Raw genomic sequence first — 20,036 nt, forward strand, 5'->3', positions numbered from 1 at the left:
CATCAGTTCAACAACTACAGATCGCCCTTTAAACCCCCCACATCAGTTCAACAACTGCAGATCGCCCCTTTAAACCCCCCACATCAGTTCAACAACTACAGATCAACCCTTTAAACCCCCCACATCAGTTCAACAACTACAGATCAACCCTTTAAACCCCCCACATCAGTTCAACAACTACAGATCGCCCTTTAAACCCCCCACATCAGTTCAACAACTACAGATCGCCCCTTTAAACCCCCCACATCAGTTCAACAACTACAGATCGCCCTTTAAAACCCCCCACATCAGTTCAACAACTGCAGATCGCCCCTTTAAACCCCCCACATCAGTTCAACAACTGCAGTTGTGCCCCCTGTTTTGTAAGATTAGTATTTACTGGTGTGTTAATCTTTTACCTCCCGTCTCCTCCGGCTCTTTTTTCGATGTGACAGTTACCTCCCCCTCCTCTGCAGAAACGGCTTCCTCTTTCACTGTAACATCTTCCTTCTCTTCTTTCACTGTAAAATCCTCATCCTCCTCTCTTACTTCTTGTTTTACTGTAACATCCTCCTCTTCCTCTACGTTTGTTACTGTAACATCCTCCTCTTCCTCTTTCACGACAACGTTCAGCCACAGACCCTCTTTCTCCGTCCAGCAGACCTCCTCCTCTTCATCAGGAGGAGAGTAGCTTGGTGAACTCATGGTCGGGGATGTTAGCTAACAGTTAGCTAACTATGCTAATGCTAACTTAACCAGCCAGCTACCGTTAGCTAACTAATAACAATAACAACGTAAATATGCAATGAAATTATATAATTAGCTAGATTGACAGAAGTGTGTTAAAAACACAGTGGCTAATATACATTAAAACGTCTAAAGAGCTATACTGGTTCGGTTATATTGTCTGGAAAGCTACCGAGGTGGCCGACTGGCTAACTTCTTCTTCTTCTGCAGCATAATAGAGCTCAGCAAACAAACGTTTTAAGGGCATACTGCCACCTGCTGGAGGATACGATCAAATCATGGTTTGCTTCATTCTGTACCATTTTTTTGTCAAATTAAATAAACAAATAAATCCCTACTAATGTATAACATACAGCCCCCCTCCCCATGAACCCCCCAACCAATTTCCCTCGATTATGCTTAGAAATGGTGACCAGATTCACAGACTATGCTATAGGACTGCTTTGCTATCGCTGATTGGAATATGTTTAGAGACTCTGCTGATAAAATGACAGGGATTCCACACACAGAGCTATCCCAGACAACCCTGAGACTACCACACACAGAGCTATCCCAGACAACCCTGAGACTACCACACACAGAGCTATCCCAGACAACCCTGAGACTACCACACACAGACTGACAGTTGTGGCTGCTTTGTGTGATGAATTTGTGTCTCTACCTTCTTGCCCTTTTTTGATGTTGTCTGTGACCAATAATGTGTGTACCGTGATTTGTTCTGCTACCATGTTGTGTTGCTGCCTTGCTATGTTGTGTTGCTACCTTGTTGTGTTGCTGCCTTGCTATGTTGTGTTGCTACCATGCTGTGTTGCTGCCTTGCTATGTTGTGTTGCTGCCTTGCTATGTTGTGTTGCTGCCTTGCTATGTTGTGTTGCTACCATGCTGTGTTGCTGCCTTGCTATGTTGTGTTGCTGCCTTGCTATGTTGTGTTGCTACCTTGTTGTGTTGTTGACTTGCTATGTTGTGTTGCTGCACTTGCTATGCTGTGTTGTTGCCATGTTGTGTTGCTGCTATGTTGTGTTGTTGACTTGCTTTGTTGTGTTGCTGCTATGTTGTGTTGTTGACTTGCTATGTTGTGTTGCCGCTATGTTGTGTTGCTACCATGAAGGGTTGCTACCTTGCTTTGTTATTGTCATGTTGTGGTCATGTTGTGTTTCTTCCACATGGTGTGTTAGTACCATGTTGTTGTCATGCTGTGTTGCTACCATGTTGTTGTCATGGTGTGTTAGTACCATGTTGTTGTCATGGTGTGTTAGTGCCATGTTGTTGTCATGGTGTGTTAGTGCCATGTTGTTGTCATGTTGCATTTCTTCCATGTTGCTACCATGCTGTGTTACTACCATGTTGTGTTGCTGCATTGCTATGTTGTTGTCATGGTGTTGCTACCATGTTGTTGTCATGGTGTGTTGCTACCATGTTGTGTTGCTGCCTTGCTATGTTGTTGTCATGGTGTGTTGCTACCATGCTGTGTTGCTACCATGTTGTCATGCTGTGTTGCTACCATGTTGTTGTCATGGTGTGTTGCTACCATGCTGTGTTGCTACCATGTTGTCATGCTGTGTTGCTACCATGTTGTTGTCATGTTGTGTTGCTACCATGTTGCTACCATGCTGTGTTGCTGCCATGCTATGTTTTTGTCATGGTGTGTTGGTACCATGTTGTCATGCTGTGTTGCTACCATGTTGTTGTCATGTTGTGTTGCTACCATGTTGCTACCATGCTGTGTTGCTGCCATGCTATGTTTTTGTCATGGTGTGTTGCTACCATGTTGTCATGCTGTGTTACTACCATGTTGTTGTCATGGTGTGTTGTTGTCATGTTGTGTTTCTTCCATGTTGCTACCATGCTGTGTTGCTGCCATGCTGTTGTTGTCATGGTGTGTTGCTACCATGTTGTGTTTCTGCCTTGCCATGTTGTTGTCTTAGGTCTCTCTATGGACTCAGGGGAATACGAACTACTACTACTATTAATGACCCCATATAACTACATTACGAATACTAATGTGACCAAAAGTATGTGGACACCTGCTCGGCAAACATCGGGCCACTGATGTTGGGCGATTAAGCCTGGCTCGCAGTCGGGCCTTCCAATTCACCACAAAGGAGTTCGATGGGTTTGAGGTCAGGGCTCTGTGCAGGCCAGTCAAGTTTTTCCACACCGATCTCAACAAACCATTTCTGTATGGAGAGAGTTTTCCCCTCTGGTTGCACATTTAACATGCTGGTAGAAATGAGGTAAAACAGATGTCAGTTTGCCTGCATTAAAGTCCCCGGCCACTAGGAGCGCCGCCTCTGGAGGAGGGTTTTCCTGTTTGCTTATGGCCTCATAGAGTTGGTTGAATGCGGTCTTTGTGCATCGGTCTGTGGTGGTAAATAGACGGCTACGAATAATACAGATTAAACTCTCGAGGTAGATAGTGTGGTCTACAGCTTATCATGAGGTACTCTACCTCAGGCGTGCAATACCTTGAGACTTCTTTAATATTAGACATCGCGCACCAGCTGACCCCTTATACTCTGACCCTCTCTCTCATAGAGGTCCTTTAACATACTGTACGCTTAAAAAACAAACTATTTGTCACAACGATCAATTATATAAAATGAATAATAATCAATTGATCCATGATGTATAAATGGTGTTAATTTAAAACATGAGACAATAAGACAGATCATAACATGTATATATGGTGTCAATTTCAAACATGAGACAAAAAGGCAAGAGATCATAACATGACAACAATATGACATTTAGTGGCAGAAAGTATTCAACCAAAAAAACACGTATTTTCAACCAAAATCACTTGTGCTCATAGGGATGTTTGGAGCGTTTATCCGATATAAATACAAAAGAAATAATAGTATTGCTGTTGTTTGAGTAAATATATTTGATGATACTTTACCCCCAATGCCACATTGGAGTTTTAAAAATATAATCCATCATGGATCAAAAGCATTCAGAAAATCAACAAAACATGACAATACTTTCCCTCTCTCTCTCTGACCCTCGCCCTCCCTCTGACCCTCGCTCTCCCTCTCTGACCCTCGCTCTCCCTCTCTGACCCTCGCTCTCCCTCTCTGACCCTCGCTACCCCCTCTCTCTGACCCTCGCTCCCTCTCTGACCCTCGCTCTCCCTCTCTGACCCTCGCTACCCCCCTCTCTCTGACCCTATGGTGTTCATTTTTATTTTTTTTTAAAACAGAAAAAAGATAAGAGATCATAACACATGACAACAATATGAATTTAGTGGCAGAAAGTATATTCAACCAAAAACACGCTCTCTCTCTCTTACCCTCGCTTTCTCTCTGACCCTCTCTCTCTCCGACCCTCGCTTTGTCTCTGACCCTCGCCCACCCTGACCCCCCACCCCTGACTCCCCCGTCTCTGACCCTCTCTCTCCGACCCTCACTTTGTCTCTGACCCTCGCCCACCCTGACCCCCCACCCCTGACTCCCCCGTCTCTGACCCCCTCTCTCTCTGACCCTCGCTCTCTCTCTCTGACCGTCGCTCTCTCTCTGACCCTCGCTTTCTTTCTGACCCTCTCTCTCCGACCCTCGCTTTCTTTCTGACCCTCTCTCCCTTTCTCTCCCTTTCTCTCCCTCTGACCCTCGCTTTCTCTCTGACCCTCTCTCTCCGACCCTCGCTTTGTCTCTGACCCTCGCCCACCCTGACCCCCCACCCCTGACCCTAGCTCTCTCCCCCGTCTCTGACCCTCGCTCTCTCCCCCGTCTCTGACCCTCGCTCTCTCCCCCGTCTCTGACCCTATGGTGTTCATTTTTATAAAACAAACAGACAAAAAGATAAGAGATCATAACATGACAACAATATGACATGTAGAACACTGTACATCCCAGGGAGCACAATACGTTAATAAGACGTATTGTCAACGTCTTGTGGTCATAGGGATGTTTGGAAAGAGTACTTAGTTTATTCTAGATTTTTATAGTAGCTGAGAAAACAGATTACAATAATGAAACCTGGAGCCGAGGCTACATGATAGGTCTCATACCTACTTTTCCAACATGAACTTCCTCAGGCTTTTGGAGAGCAACTACATCAAAACATCACATTTATTGTCCTGTTCCTCCATCTATAACATTTTCTATAAATGTTCCATTTACAAAATTAAAAATCATTTGACATTAGAGCTGTCAAAAGTTGTAGGATTTTACAATATTATAAACTATATTATGAAAAGTGGAACACAAACACTACGACATCAATAGTTAGATTACAAATAGATCATTACTCTGTGTTCTACTACCCAGGTCTGGTGTTGGAGATCATTCTACACTTTGTGGCTCTCCTGCATGTATTTTCTTGTGTTTTGCCAGGGAGTCTGATCGAATAAAGCTCTTCCCACACTGATCACAGCTATACGGTTTCTCTCCTGTGTGTTTTCTCTGGTGTCTTCTCAAGTCGCTTGAGGAAGTAAAGCTCATTCCACAGTCGGAGCAGTGGTACGGTTTCTCACCTGTGTGGATTCGTTTGTGTGTAGCTAGGGCAGTCCAGGTGGCAAAACTATCCTCACATACATCACAGCTGTACGGTTTCTCTCCGGTGTGTGTTCTCTTGTGTACAGTCAGGTTTCCTGGCAAAGCAAAATGTTTCCCACATTGATCGCAGCTATAAGGCTGCTCTCCCGTGTGGGTTCTCTGGTGTACAGTCAGGTGTGCTGACTGAGTGAATCTCTTCCCACATTCATCACATCTATAAGGCCTCTCTCCGTGTGTGTTCTCTGGTGAACTATCAGGTTTGTTGCTGCAGCAAAGCTCTTCCCACATTGATCACAACTAAAAGTCCTCTCTGTGTGTAATCGCTGGTGTATTGTCAGTTTGTCTAATCCAGCAAAACTGATCCCACAATCTGAGCAGTGGTATAGTTTCTCTCCAGTGTGGATTCTCTGGTGTGATATCAGTCCACTTGATGTAGTAAAACTCATCCCACAGCCTGAGCAGTGGAATGGTTTCTCGACAGTGTAGCTTCTCTGGTGTACAGTCAGATCAGCTGTGTGTTCTCTCTGGTGAACTAGATTCAGGTTCCTTGCGGCAGGAAAACTCTTCCCACACTGATCTCCTGTATGTGTTCTCTGGTGTGATATCAGTCCACCTGAGGTAGTAAAACTCATTCCACAGTCAGAGCAGTGGTAAGGTTTCTCACCTGTGTGTGTTCTCTGGTGAATTGTCAGGTTGCCTGACTGAGCAAAACTCTTCCCACATCGATCACAGCTGAAAGGCTTTTCTCCTGTGTGTGTTCTCCGATGAGATATCATCTGGCTACGTGTAGTAAAACTCCTTGCACAGTCAGAGCAGCTGTAAGGTTTCTCTCCTGTATGGATTCTCTGGTGTATTTTAAGATCTGAAGAAGAGGTGAAACTCTTCCCACAGTCAGAGCAGCGGTGAGGTTTCTTCCCTGTGGGTCTCTGCGGGTGTTTATTGAGGTGTTCTGATGTGGAGAGACTCTTCTCTGCCTCATCAGCATCATGATGTTGTTGAGGCCCCCAGAGGATCCACGGTAGTCCTGTCTCTCTCCTGTGTGAACAACAAAGTCAGACGGTTAAAGGCCCACGGCAGCAGAAATCCACTGATTATTTGGGGTAAAAGGTGATGCTTTGAGCATACCCATGAAGTTGTACAGTAATGTACGTCTTTAAAGAATGTTTAACCTCACTAGGGTGGGACGCGACTAACATCCAGTGAAATTACAGAGTGCCAAATTCAAAAACAGAAATACTCATTATAAAAATTCATAAAACATACATGTGTTATACATAGGTTTAAAGATTAACTTCTTGTTCATCCAACCACGGTGTCAGATTTCAAAAAGGCTTTACGGTGAAAGCACACCATGCGATTATCTGAGAACAGCACCCAGCAGACAAATCATTACAAACAGTTATCAGCCAAGTAGAGGTGTTACACAAGTCAGAAATAGCAATAAAATGAATCACTTACCTTTGATGATCTTCATATGGTTGCACTCACAAGACTCCCATTTACTCAATAAATGTTAGTTTTGTTCGATAAAGTCTCTCTTTATATCCAAAAACCTCCGTTTTGTTCACGCGTTTTGTTCAGTAATCCACAGGCTCAAAGGCAATCACAACAGCAAGATGAAAAATCCAAATAGTGACCAGTCCAGAGCCTTACCATCTACAACTCTAATGGGTGACCAGTCCAGAGCCTTACACCTCTAATAGGTGAATAGTTCAGAGCCTTACAACTCTAATAGGTGACCAGTCCAGAGCCTTACCATCTACAATTCTAATAGGTGACCAGTCCAGAGCCTTACCATCTACTACTCTAATAGGTGACCAGTCCAGAGCCTTACCATCTACAATTCTAATGGGTGACCAGTCCAGAGCCTTACCATCTACAACTCTAATGGGTGACCAGTACAGAGCCTTACAACTCTAATGGGAGACCAGTCCAGAGCCTTACAACTCTAATGGGAGACCAGTCCAGAGCCTTTACAACTCTAATGGGAGACCAGTCCAGAGCCTTACAACTCTAATGGGAGACCAGTCCAGAGCCTTACAACTCTAATGGGAGACCAGTCTATCTATTTTCCATTCAGACAGCAGTGAATCTCATACCATTACCAAAGTTCTACTGCTCCAGGAGCCTCTCTGGTAATGTTGTGGCTTCCCAACACCCTATTCCAGGGTCTAGACCAGTCCAGGAGCCTCTCTGGTAATGGTATGGCCCCCCAACACCCTATTTCAGGGTCTAGACCAGTCCAGGAGCCTCTCTGGTAATGGTATGGCCCCCCAACACCCTATTTCAGGGTCTAGACCAGTCCAGGAGCCTCTCTGGTAACGGTATGGCTTCCCAACACCCTATTCCAGGGTCTAGACCAGTCCAGGAGCCTCTCTGGTAATGGTATGGCCCCCAACACCCTATTTCATGGTCCAGGAGCCTCTCTGGCAATGGTATGGCTTCCCAACACCATATTTCAGGGTCTAGACCAGTCCAGGAGCCTCTCTGGCAATGGTATGGCCCCCCAACACCCTATTTCAGGGTCTAGACCAGTCCAGGAGCCTCTCTGGTAATGGTATGGCTTCTCAACACCCTATTCCGGGGTCTAGACCAGTCCAGGAGCCTCTCTGGTAATGGTATGGCCCCCAACACCCTATTTCGGGGTCTAGACCAGTCCAGGAGCCTCTCTGGTAATGGTATGGCCCCCCAACACCCTATTTCAGGGTCTAGACCAGTCCAGGAGCCTCTCTGGTAATGGTATGGCTTCTCAACACCCTATTCCGGGGTCTAGACCAGTCCAGGAGCCTCTCTGGTAATGTTGTGGCTTCCCAACACCCTATTCCAGGGTCTAGACCAGTCCAGGAGCCTCTCTGGTAATGGTATGGCTTCCCAACACCATATTTCAGGGTCTAGACCAGTCCAGGAGCCTCTCTGGCAATGGTATGGCTTCCCAACACCATATTACAGGGTCGAGACCAGTCCAGGAGCCTCTCTGGTAATGGTATGGCTTCCCAACACTATATTCCAGGGTCTAGACCAGTCCAGGAGCCTCTCTGGTAATGGTATGGCTTCCCAACACCATATTTCAGGGTCTAGACCAGTCCAGGAGCCTCTCTGGCAATGGTATGGCTTCCCAACACCCTATTCCAGGGTCTAGACCAGTCCAGGAGCCTCTCTGGTAATGGTATGGCTTCCCAACACTATATTCCAGGGTCTAGACCAGTCCAGGAGCCTCTCTGGTAATGGTATGGCTTCCCAACACCCTATTACAGGGTCTATGTAAACAGCTGCCAACAAGGTCTCTCAGTTGCCCCGCTGGTTCTAAGAAGAGAGACGTTGTTGGCAGCTGTTTACATCTGGACCCAGGGTATTGGGAAGCCAAAGAGGCTCCTAGTTTTGCATACTAATTGGTTGAGGATGTCATTGGAAACACCTTAATCTTCCGCTGTCTTTTTTTACTACAAACATAGAAACTCACCATTTTCACAAACTATTTATAAACACAAACTACATTTGAAGTCGGAAGTTTACATACACCTTAGCCAAATACTTTTAAACTCAGTTTTTCACAAGTCCTCACATTTAATCCTAGTAAAAAATTCCCTGCTGTCGGACAGTTAGGATCACCACTTTATTTTAAGAATATAAAATGTCAGAATAATAGTAGAGAATTATTTATTTCAGCTTTTATTTCTTTCATCAGATTCCCAGTGGGTCAGAAGTTTCTCATACACAATTCATATTTGGTAGCATTGCCTTTAAATTGTTTAACTGAATTTTGGCCCATTCCTCCTGACAGAACTGGAGGAATGGGTCAGGTTTATAGGCCTCCTTGCTCGCACATGCTTCTTCAGTTCTGCCCAACCATTTTCTGTATGATTGAGGTCAGGGCTTTGTGATGGCCACACCAATACTTTGACTTTGTTGTCCTGAAGGTAATCATTTAAAAGCTGTCTTAACAGACAAAAAAAACAGCGCGTCTGAAGTTTCACCCCTTCGGCTTCATCAGAAGATAACTAGACAATGAACAAATAGGAACTTCAAAAGGAGTAAAAGGGGCTGTTCCACCCAACCTGTAGCTGCTGCTGATTGGTCAAACAAATTATGCCCAAAGGGGCTGTTCCACCCAACCTGTAGCTGCTGCTGATTGGTCAAACAATTTATGCCCAAAGGGGCTGTTCCACCCAACCTGTAGCTGCTGCTGATTGGTCAAACAAATTATGTCCAAAGGGGCTGTTCCACCCAACCTGTAGCTGCTGCTGATTGGTCAAACAAATTATGCCCAAAGGGGCTGTTCCACCCAACCTGTAGCTGCTGCTGATTGGTCAAACAAATTATGCCCAAAGGGGCTGTTCCACCCAACCTGTAGCTGCTGCTGATTGGTCAAACAAATTATGCCCAAAGGGGCTGTTCCCTATAGCTTTATAGAACAATCATGGCACAGGCTAGGTTAAGGTTAGGGGGAATATTAACCTGGCACTAATCCTAGTCTAGTCTATGTTAGTGTAAACTGCTTGTAATCCTAGTCTCTATGTTAGTGTAAACTGCTTGTAATCCTAGTCTAGTCTCTATGTTAGTGTAAACTGCTTGTAATCCTAGTCGAGTCTCTATGTTAGTGTAAACTGCTTGTAATCCTAGTCTCTATGTTAGTGTAAACTGCTTGTGAACCTAGTCTAGTCTCTATGTTAGTGTAAACTGCTTGTAATCCTAGTCTCTATGTTAGTGTAAACTGCTTGTAATCCTAGTCTAGTCTCTATGTTAGTGTAAACTGCTTGTAATCCTAGTCTAGTCTCTGTGTTAGTGTAAACTGCTTGTAACCCTAGTCTCTATGTTAGTATAAACTGCTTGTAATCCTATTCTCTATATTAGTGTAAACTGCTTGTAATCCTAGCCTAGTCTCTATGTTAGTGTAAACTGCTTGTAATCCTAGTCTAGTCCATTTGTTAGTGTAAACTGCTTGTAATCCTGGTCTCTATATTAGTGTAAACTGCTTGTAATCCAAGTCTATATATTAGTGTAAACTGCTTGTAATCCTAGTCTAGTCTCCATGTTAGTGTAAACTGTTTGTAATCCTAGTCTAGTCTCTATATTAGTGTAAACTGCTTGTAATCCTGGTCTCTATATTAGTGTAAACTGCTTGTAATCCTAGTCTAGTCTCTATGTTAGTGTAAACTGCTTGTAATCCTAGTCTCTATGTTAGTGTAAACTGCTTGTAATCCTAGTCTAGTCTCTATGTTAGTGTAAACTGCTTGTAATCCTAGTCTCTATGTTAGTGTAAACTGCTTGTAATCCTAGTCTAGTCTCTATGTTAGTGTAAACTGCTTGTAATCCTAGTCTCTATGTTAGTGTAAACTGCTTGTAATCCTAGTCTAGTCTCTATGTTAGTGTAAACTGCTTGTAATCCTAGTCTCTATGTTAGTGTAAACTGCTTGTAATCCTAGTCTCTATGTTAGTGTAAACTGCTTGTAATCCTAGTCTCTATGTTAGTGTAAACTGCTTGTAATCCTAGTCTCTATGTTAGTGTAAACTGCTTGTAATCCTAGTCTAGTCTCTTATGTTAGTGTAAACTGCTTGTAATCCTAGTCTCTATGTTGGTGTAAACTGCTTGTAATCCTAGTCTAGTCTCTATGTTAGTGTAAACTGCTTGTAATCCTAGTCTCTATGTTAGTGTAAACTGCTTGTAATCCTAGTCTCTATGTTAGTGTAAACTGCTTGTAATCCTAGTCTAATCTCTATGTTAGTGTAAACTGCTTGTAATCCTAGTCTAATCTCTATATTAGTGTAAACTGCTTGTAATCCTAGTCTAATCTCTATATTAGTGTAAACTGCTTGTAATCCTAGTCTAGTCTCTATGTTAGTGTAAACTGCTTGTAATCCTATTCTCTATATTAGTGTAAACTGCTTGTAATCCTAGTCTAGTCTCTATGTTAGTGTAAACTGCTTGTAATCGTAGCCTAGTCTCTATGTTAGTGTAAACTGTTTGTAATCCTAGTCTAGTCCCTTTGTTAGTGTAAACTGCTTGTAATCCTGGTCTCTATATTAGTGTAAACTGCTTGTAATCCTGGTCTCTATATTAGTGTAAACTGCTTGTAATCCTAGTCTGGTCTCTAGGTTAGTGTAAACTGCTTGTAATCCTAGTCTGGTCTCTAGGTTAGTGTAAACTGCTTGTAATCCTAGTCTGGTCTCTATATTCGTGTAAACTGCTTGTAATCCTGGTCTCTATATTCGTGTAAACTGCTTGTAATCCTAGGCTCTATATTAGTGTCAACTGCTTGTAATCCTAGTCTAGTCTCTATGTTAGTGTAAACTGCTTGTAATCCTAGTCTAGTCTATGTGAGTGTAAACTGCTTGTAATCCTAGGCTCTATATTAGTGTAAACTGCTTGTAATCCTGGTCTCTATATTAGTGTAAACTGCTTGTATCCTAGGCTCTATATTACTGTAAACTGCTTGTAATCCTAGTCTAGTCTCTATATTAGTGTAAACTGCTTGTAATCCTGGTCTCTATATTAGTGTAAACTGCTTGTAATCCTAGGCTCTATATTAGTGTAAACTGCTTGTAATCCTAGTCTCTATGTTAGTGTAAACTGCTTGTAATCCTATTCTCTATATTAGTGTAAACTGCTTGTAATCCTAGTCTAGTCTCTATGTTAGTGTAAACTGCTTGTAATCCTAGTCTAGTCTCTATGTTAGTGTAAACTGCTTGTAATCCTGGTCTCTATATTAGTGTAAACTGCCTGTATCCAAGTCTCTATATGAGTGTAAACTGCTTGTAATCCTAGGCTCTATATTAGTGTAAACTGCTTGTAATCCTCGTCTAGTCTCTATGTTAGTGTAAACTGCTTGTAATCCTTGTCTCTATATTAGTGTAAACTGCCTGTAATCCAAGTCTCTATATGAGTGCAAACTGCTTGTAATCCTAGTCTCTATATTAGTGTAAACTGCTTGTAATCCTAGTCTAGTCTCTATGTTAGTGTAAACTGCTTGTAATCCTAGTCTAGTCTCTATGTTAGTGTAAACTGCTTGTAATCCTAGTCTAGTCTCTATGTTAGTGTAAACTGCTTGTAATCCTCGTCTAGTCTCTATGTTAGTGTAAGCTGCTTGTAATCCTCGTCTAGTCTCTATGTTAGTGTAAACTGCTTGTAATCCTCGTCTAGTCTCTATGTTAGTGTAAACTGCTTGTAATCCTCGTCTAGTCTCTATGTTAGTGTAAACTGCTTGTAATCCTGGTCTCTATATTAGTGTAAACTGCCTGTAATCCAAGTCTCTATATGAGTGTAAACTGCTTGTAAATCTAGTCTCTATATTAGTGTCAACTGCTTGTAATCCTAGTCTAGTCTCTATGTTAGTGTAAACTGCTTGTAATCCTAGTCTCTATGTTAGTGTAAACTGCTTGTAATCCTAGTCTAGTCTCTATGTTAGTGTAAACTGCTTGTAATCCTAGTCTAGTCTCTATGTTAGTGTAAACTGCTTGTAATCCTCGTCTAGTCTCTATGTTAGTGTAAACTGCTTGTAATCCTGGTCTCTATATTGGTGTAAACTGCCTGTAATCCAAGTCTCTATATGAGTGTAAACTGCTTGTAATCCTAGGCTCTATATTAGTGTAAACTGCTTGTAATCCTCGTCTAGTCTCTATGTTAGTGTAAACTGCTTGTAATCCTCGTCTAGTCTCTATATTAGTGTTAACTGCTTGTAATCCTGGTCTCTATATTAGTGTAAACTGCCTGTAATCAAAGTCTCTATATGAGTGTAAACTGCTTGTAATCCTAGTCTCTATATGTTAGTGTAAACTGCTTGTAATCCTAGTCTAGTCTCTATGTTAGTGTAAACTGCTTGTAATCCTAGTCTAGTCTCTATGTTAGTGTAAACTGCTTGTAATCCTAGTCTAGTCTCTATGTTAGTGTAAACTGCTTGTAATCCTGGTCTCTATATTAATGTAAACTGCTTGTAATCCTAGTCTAGTCTCTATGTTAGTGTAAACTGCTTGTAATCCTAGTCTCTCTGTTAGTGTAAACTGCTTGTAATCCTAGTCTAGTCTCTATGTTAGTGTAAACTGCTTGTAATCCTAGTCTAGTCTCTATGTTAGTGTAAACTGCTTGTAATCCTCATCTAGTCTCTATGTTAGTGTAAACTGCTTGTAATCCTTGTCTAGTCTCTATGTTAGTGTAAACTGCTTGTAATCCTGGTCTCTATATTAGTGTAAACTATGTTAGTGTAAACTGCTTGTAATCCTAGTCTCTATGTTAGTGTAAACTGCTTGTAATCCTAGTCTAGTCTCTATGTTAGTGTAAAGAGAAACGATATCAATAGACGAGAGAAAATGTATTCTTGGATATTTTCATGTCCTTCCATTTGTTGAGGAATTCGTAAGTATCTTGAACATAACTAGAATGTTTCTGAGATAGAGGGTTTAATATAAGAGTCTATATACTCTCTGCTATGAGCCACAATCACCCACTATCGGATGTCGGTATGGAACACCGAAAAGGGACAGTCCAAGTATCCGAGGCTTTGTGGATTTTAGGTAACAAGTAAAACTGTCTGGGTCTTGAAAGATGAGCCATTTGTTTGATCTGTAATATAATTTAGTTCATTAAGTAAACTGTCTGGGTCTAGGGGAATCTGGCCCAGACAGATGAGCCATTTGTTTGTTCTGTAATATAACTTAGTTCATTAAGTAAACTGACTGGGTCCAGGGGAGTCTGGCCCAGAAAGATGAGCCATTTGTTTGCTCTGTAATATAATTTAGTTCATTAAGTAAACTGTCTGGGTCCAGGGGAGTTTGGCCCAGAAAGATGAGCCATTTGTTTGTTCTGTAATATAATTTAGTTCATTAAGTAAACTGTCTGGGTCCAGGGGAGTCTGGCCCAGAAAGATGAGCCATTTGTTTGTTCTGTAATATAATTTAGTTTCCTCTCGGGTTAGGTTTTGTGTTTTCCAAATGTATTGAGTGAGACAAATGGGGAATAATGTTTGTCTATTGGTCAATTGTCCTCTAGGAGGTACTGTACTTTATCCCCATTATAACAATCTGAGATCCTTCATCTTTTGTTCATTTTAATTTGATTTATTTTAGAATACGAAAACTCACTAGCTTCTAGAACTCTTGTCTTCCTAAAACTCACTAGATTCTAGAACTCTCGTCTTCCTAAAACTCACTAGATTCTAGAACTCTCGTCTTCCTTAAGACAGTACTTACCGGTGCTAATCAGATCTCCTGACCCCTCTTCCAATATGACAGTTATCTGTCCCTCTTCCTCCTCCTTCACTCCAAAAACTGCAACCTCCTCTTCTTTTACAGTCACATCCTCCTCTTCCTCTTTCACTCTGATCGGGTCTTCCTCTTCTTTCACTGAAACGTCTTTCTCTTCTTCTTTCACTGTAACAGTCTCACCCTCTACTTGTTTTTGTATTGTAACAACCTCCTCTTCCTCTCCTTCTTGTTTTACTGTAACATCCTCCTCTTGATTCTCCTCTTTCACGACAACATTCAGCCACAGACCCTCTTTCTCCGTCCAGCAGACCTCCTCTTCATCAGGAGGCAGGTAGCTTGGTGAACTCATGGTCGGGGATGTTAGCTAACAGTTAGCTAACTATGCTAATGCTAACTTAACAAGCCAGCTAGCTGACTAATAACGAGGTAAATAGGAAATTAAATGGGATAATTAGCTAAACGACAGAAATGTGTTCAAAACAGAGTGGCTCATATACCCGAAAGCGTCTAAAGAGATGGGACGGTTCCGCTATGTTGGTTAGCAAGCTACGGAGATGGCTGACCAGCTGTTGTTGTCTTTCTTCTTTTAGTTTTTATTTAACCGACCGAGCGGTGCAAACACCGCCCCCTACTGTACTGGCGTGTGAGTCCGGTTACGACCTATCACTACCGCTATAATCTTCTCTTATCGAACCCTGCACATCTAACTAAATAAAATAATTTCCTTACAAACTAGGGTACTCCCATCACCACCACCCAATCCTATTCCCAGTCCAAACGTCTCTGACCCTGTCATACAACCTCTCCCTGTCTACATCGTTACATTTCCCCAATCCATTCCCTCTACCATACAGCCCCATTAAACATTCCAGAGCCCTTGTTCCTCTATCAATTCCAAAGAGGAATTAAATTCCGTATGCCCTCATTTTATTCCTAGATCACATAACTCCATCCCTTCTGGGGGGGGGGGTGAATGTTAAATGACGAGACAGAGGCATTGATGCGAGTATCCAGTCTTGTTCAGGACATCACAACCCAACCGGGTATCTCAAGCACACCGGTAAAGCCCACGAGTTGCAGTAATGAACATTTACCAACAGATGGCATCATTGTGCCATTTTACAACCATAACAGGCGGGGAAAGCGAAAGCACTCACTACGGTTGGTCGCTCTGTCTGCTTTATTAAAGGCCTCAAATGTAATAATGTACTATAAAATATATTTTTTTGCTCTTACTACTTTCATCCCATTATCTCTGCCAATGATCTAACCTATTTTTCATAAGGTTTTAATTTCCTCTCTGAACACAACTCCACCTGTGTATCCTGCCGCATTATTGTCCACTGCTCTTGATCGCTACTTATCTCTACAATATAATGTCCATTAACTCCTGTTAGAGCCCGGAAATCCAACAAAACTGAACATCAATACCGTATCTCTGTAAGCCAATCAACAGCGTTGTTTATTTCTACTATTTTCTACATTTTCAAATTATAGTTAAGAGATCAAAACTGTGAAATAACACATATGGAATCAAATAGGAGTATCTTCTGTACACCACCCCTACCTGGTCACAACACAACTGATTGGCTCAAACTAATTAAGAAGGAAATCAATTCAAATCAATGATCTTTTAACAAGGCACACCTGTTCTTTGACATGCATTCCAGGTGAATACCTTATGACGCTGGTTGAGAGAATGCCAAGAGTGTGCAAAGCTGTAATCAAAGCAATAATAATATTGTTTAACAATTTGTGGTTACTACATGATTCCATATGTGTTATTTAATATTTTTGATGTATTCACTATTATTCTACAACGTAGAAAATAGTAAACAAAATAAAAAATAAAGTAAAAACCCTGGAATGAGTAGGTGTGTCCAAACTTTTGACTGGTACTGTATATGTTTACAATATATATATATATATATTTATATATTCATATTTATATTTATTTATTTATATATATATATATATATTTATATATATATATATATATTTATATATATATATATATATTTATATATATTTATATATATATATATATATTTATTTATATATATATATATTTATTTATATTTATATATATATATTTGTGGGATTGGAAATGATGCAGACAATGACATGAATGGAAGCTACAATCTATCTGCAGTATTAAAGCTGATCCGCCCCTGTACTAAGTGAATAAGGCTGTACAGGGCAATATGAATGTCCAATACACACAATAGACTGGGATGGGTCAAAACAAAAACCTCTTCACCGTTGTTGTCACTGAGTGGACTGATACAGCCCATACTGTTGGTAATGTCCAATACACACAATAGACTGGGATGGGTCAAAACAAAAACCTCTTCACAGTTGTTGTCACGGAGTGGACTGATACAACCCATACTGTTGGTAGGGCTGTGACATAGAAGTATGCCGTCACTTCAAATCTGTAGTCTAATACATCCACAATGCGTTTTCAACTGATTTAAAAAATACAATATAAGGTCAAATGAACTAATTATTGTATTTTGTTGAATTTATATAACAACATTCCAAACTTGTTTAGCTTGATCTAGTCCAAATATGGCATGATTTCACAATTTGTCTCCGTATACATCCCTTTCAGTGAGGGACTTTTATTTTGTAACGCAAACCGCCAATTCCAACCAATGACTGTAAATATGAATCGAGGGGAAACGACGCGCCTTCTATTGAACTACGGAAGTTCTAAGCCGACTCCGGTTCAACAGGCAGAAAGCCAATTATAGTAAATGGGAAGGGAAAAAATGCATTCTTCGTGTAAATAAAATAATTTCGAAAAACAATTATTTTACTAATAATTGCTTTTAATACACCAGATGTATGTCCTTGAACCGATTATTTTAAAACCGGACACAGAAGTTCTAATGATAATTTAGTCTCGAATACAAGCAGTACCCCGGTCGGCCTTCAATTTGAGTTCCTCAATGAGAGGGCAGCACTGAGCTAGTCTGTAACATCACTTCCTGGAGTAGCTCAAAGTGCACAACGTGAAGTAGGGCAAAGGGGGAGATACTCAGTTGCATAACTGAATGCATTCAACCAAAATGTGTCTTCCACATTGAACCCAACATCTCTAAATCAGTCATAGGCCTATCGTCAACCAATCACATTTCTTAAATCCTTTCGGCGCTAAATTCCAGCTAAAATTCGAGACGACAGTTAAGCCTAACTATACTGACCGAAAATATAAACGCAACACAATTGCAAAGATTTTACAGAGTTACAATTCATAGAAGAAAATCAACCAATTGAAACAAATGAATTAAGCCCTAATCTATGGATTTCACATGACTGGGCAGAGGCACAGGCATGGGTGGGGCTGGGAGGGTATAGGCCCATCCACTAGTGAGCCAGGCCCAGCCAATCAGAAATTGTTTTCCCCCCACAAAATAGCTTTATTACATACAGAAATACTCCTCAGAATCTCCCCCTCTCACAGGTGAAGAAGCTGGATGTGTTTACACATGGTCTGCGGTTGTAAGGCCGGTTGGACATACTGCCAAATTCTCAAAAAGACATTGGGGGAGGCTTATGGTAGAGAAATTAACATTCAACAGCTCCTTTTGACATTCCTGCAGTCAGCATGCCAATTGTACGCTCCCTCTAAACTTAAGACACCTGTGGCATTGTGTCGCCACACAAAACTGCACATTTTAGTGTGGCTTTTTATTGTCCCCAGCACAAGGTGCACCTGTGTAATGATCATGCTGTTTAATCAGCTTCTTGATATACCACACCTGTCAGGTGGTTGAAATATCTTGACAAATGAGAAATGCTGAACAAAATTTGAGAGAGAAAAAAAAATTGTGTGTATGAAAAAAATGTGGTGATCTTTTATTTCAGCTCATGAAACATGGGACCAACATTGTTGTGTTTATATTTTTGTGACAAAACTTGGAGAGGACAGTTAGGCCTGTAGTCAACCAATCCTCTTAAATTCTTTGGGGCTAAATTCCAGCTAAACTTGGAGAGGACAGTTAGGCCTGTAGTCAACCAATCCTCTTAAATCCTTTGGGGCTAAATTCCAGCTAAACTTGGAGAGGACAGTTTGGCCTAACTACTTACAGCCTCTAATGAGCAACCGCAGTAAATAGCCGGGCTAAATTCCAGCTAAACTTGGAGAGTACAGTTTGGCCTAACTACTTACAGCCTCTAATGAGCAACAGCAGTAAATAGCCGGGCTAAATTCCAGCTAAACTTGGAGAGGACAGTTTGGCCTAACTACTTACAGCCTCTAATGAGCAACAACAGTAAATAGCCGGGCTAAATTCCAGCTAAACTTGGAGAGTACAGTTAGGCCTAACTACTTACAGCCTCTAATGAGCAACAGCAGTAAATAGAAGTATTAGACGGAAAGATATGAGCTCAACCTTGTGAGGATCTACATGCTCAGAAGTTGTTCATTCAACGTATTTGCTGTTACTTCACTCAAACCAGTTTTAAATCTCCCTTCCTGTTTTAAATCTCCCTTCCTGTTTTAAAATCTCCCTCCCTGTTTTAAATCTCCCTTCCTGTTTTAAATCTCCCTCCCTGTTTTAAATCTCCCTCCCTGTTTTAAATCTCCCTCCCTGTTTTAAATCTACCTTCCTGTTTTAAATCTCCCTTCCTGTTTGACATTCCCTGAGACATGATCCTGTTACTTCACTCCATCCTGTTTTAAATCTCCCTCCCTGTTTTAAATCTCCCTCCCTGTTTTAAATCTCCCTCCCTGTTTTAAATCTCCCTCCCTGTTTTAAATCTCCCTTCCTGTTTTAAATCTCCCTTCCTGTTTGACATTCAACCTCTGAAATGAAAACAACACAGTGTAGAACTAGTAACAATATTTTATTGAATCAAAACAAGAAATCAAATGAAATGACATTAAATGACTTAATAATGTGTGTGTCTGAATGTGGTGTGTCTGAGTGTGGTGTCTGAGTGTGGTGTCTGAGTGTGGTGTCTGAGTGTGGTGTCTACATGTGAGAAAGTCGAACATTCCTCAGAAGACAGCTCCCCCTCTTCCACCTGACTGTCAGAAGACAGCTCCCCCTTCCACCTGACTGTCAGAAGACAGCTCCCCTCTTCCACCTGACTGTCAGAAGACAGCTCCCCCTCTTCCACCTGACTGTCAGAAGACAGCTCCCCCTCTTCCACCTGACTGTCAGAAGACAGCTCCCCTCTTCCACCTGTCAGAAAACAGCTCCCCCTCTTCCACCTGACTGTCAGAAGACAGCTCCCCCTCTTCCACCTGACTGTCAGAAGACAGCTCCCCCTCTTCCACCTGACTGTCAGAAGACAGCTCCCCTCTTCCACCTGTCAGAAAACAGCTCCCCCTCTTCCACCTGTCAGAAAACAGCTCCCCCCTTCCACCTGACTGTCAGAGGTCAACCCCCTTCCACCTGACTGTCAGAAGACAGCTCCCCCTTCCACCTGACTGTCAGAGGTCAACCCCCTCTTCCACCTGACTGTCAGAGGTCAACCCCCCTCTTCCACCTGACTGTCAGAGGTCAACCCCCTCTTCCACCTGACTGTCAGAGGTCAACCCCCTCTTCCACCTGACTGTCAGAGGTCAACCCCCTCATCCTTCTTTCTCCTGGAGTCTGTTTGGGGCTT

General features: G+C 41.9%; 1 long non-coding RNA gene across 1 annotated transcript; it reads right to left on the reverse strand.

The window, feature by feature from the left end:
* Nucleotides 1-19,249: 19,249 nt before the first annotated feature.
* LOC135530487 (uncharacterized) lies at nt 19,250-19,724 on the reverse strand. The gene is made up of 2 exons (XR_010453855.1): nt 19,512-19,724; nt 19,250-19,448 (listed from the first exon to the last, which is right to left on the reverse strand). It is a non-coding gene; the product is annotated as an uncharacterized LOC135530487 (long non-coding RNA).
* Between the last annotated feature and the right edge of the window lie 312 nt (nt 19,725-20,036).

This window comes from Oncorhynchus masou, unplaced genomic scaffold (genome assembly GCF_036934945.1).
Source record: "Oncorhynchus masou masou isolate Uvic2021 unplaced genomic scaffold, UVic_Omas_1.1 unplaced_scaffold_1353, whole genome shotgun sequence".
NCBI classification, from domain to species: domain Eukaryota; kingdom Metazoa; phylum Chordata; class Actinopteri; order Salmoniformes; family Salmonidae; genus Oncorhynchus; species Oncorhynchus masou.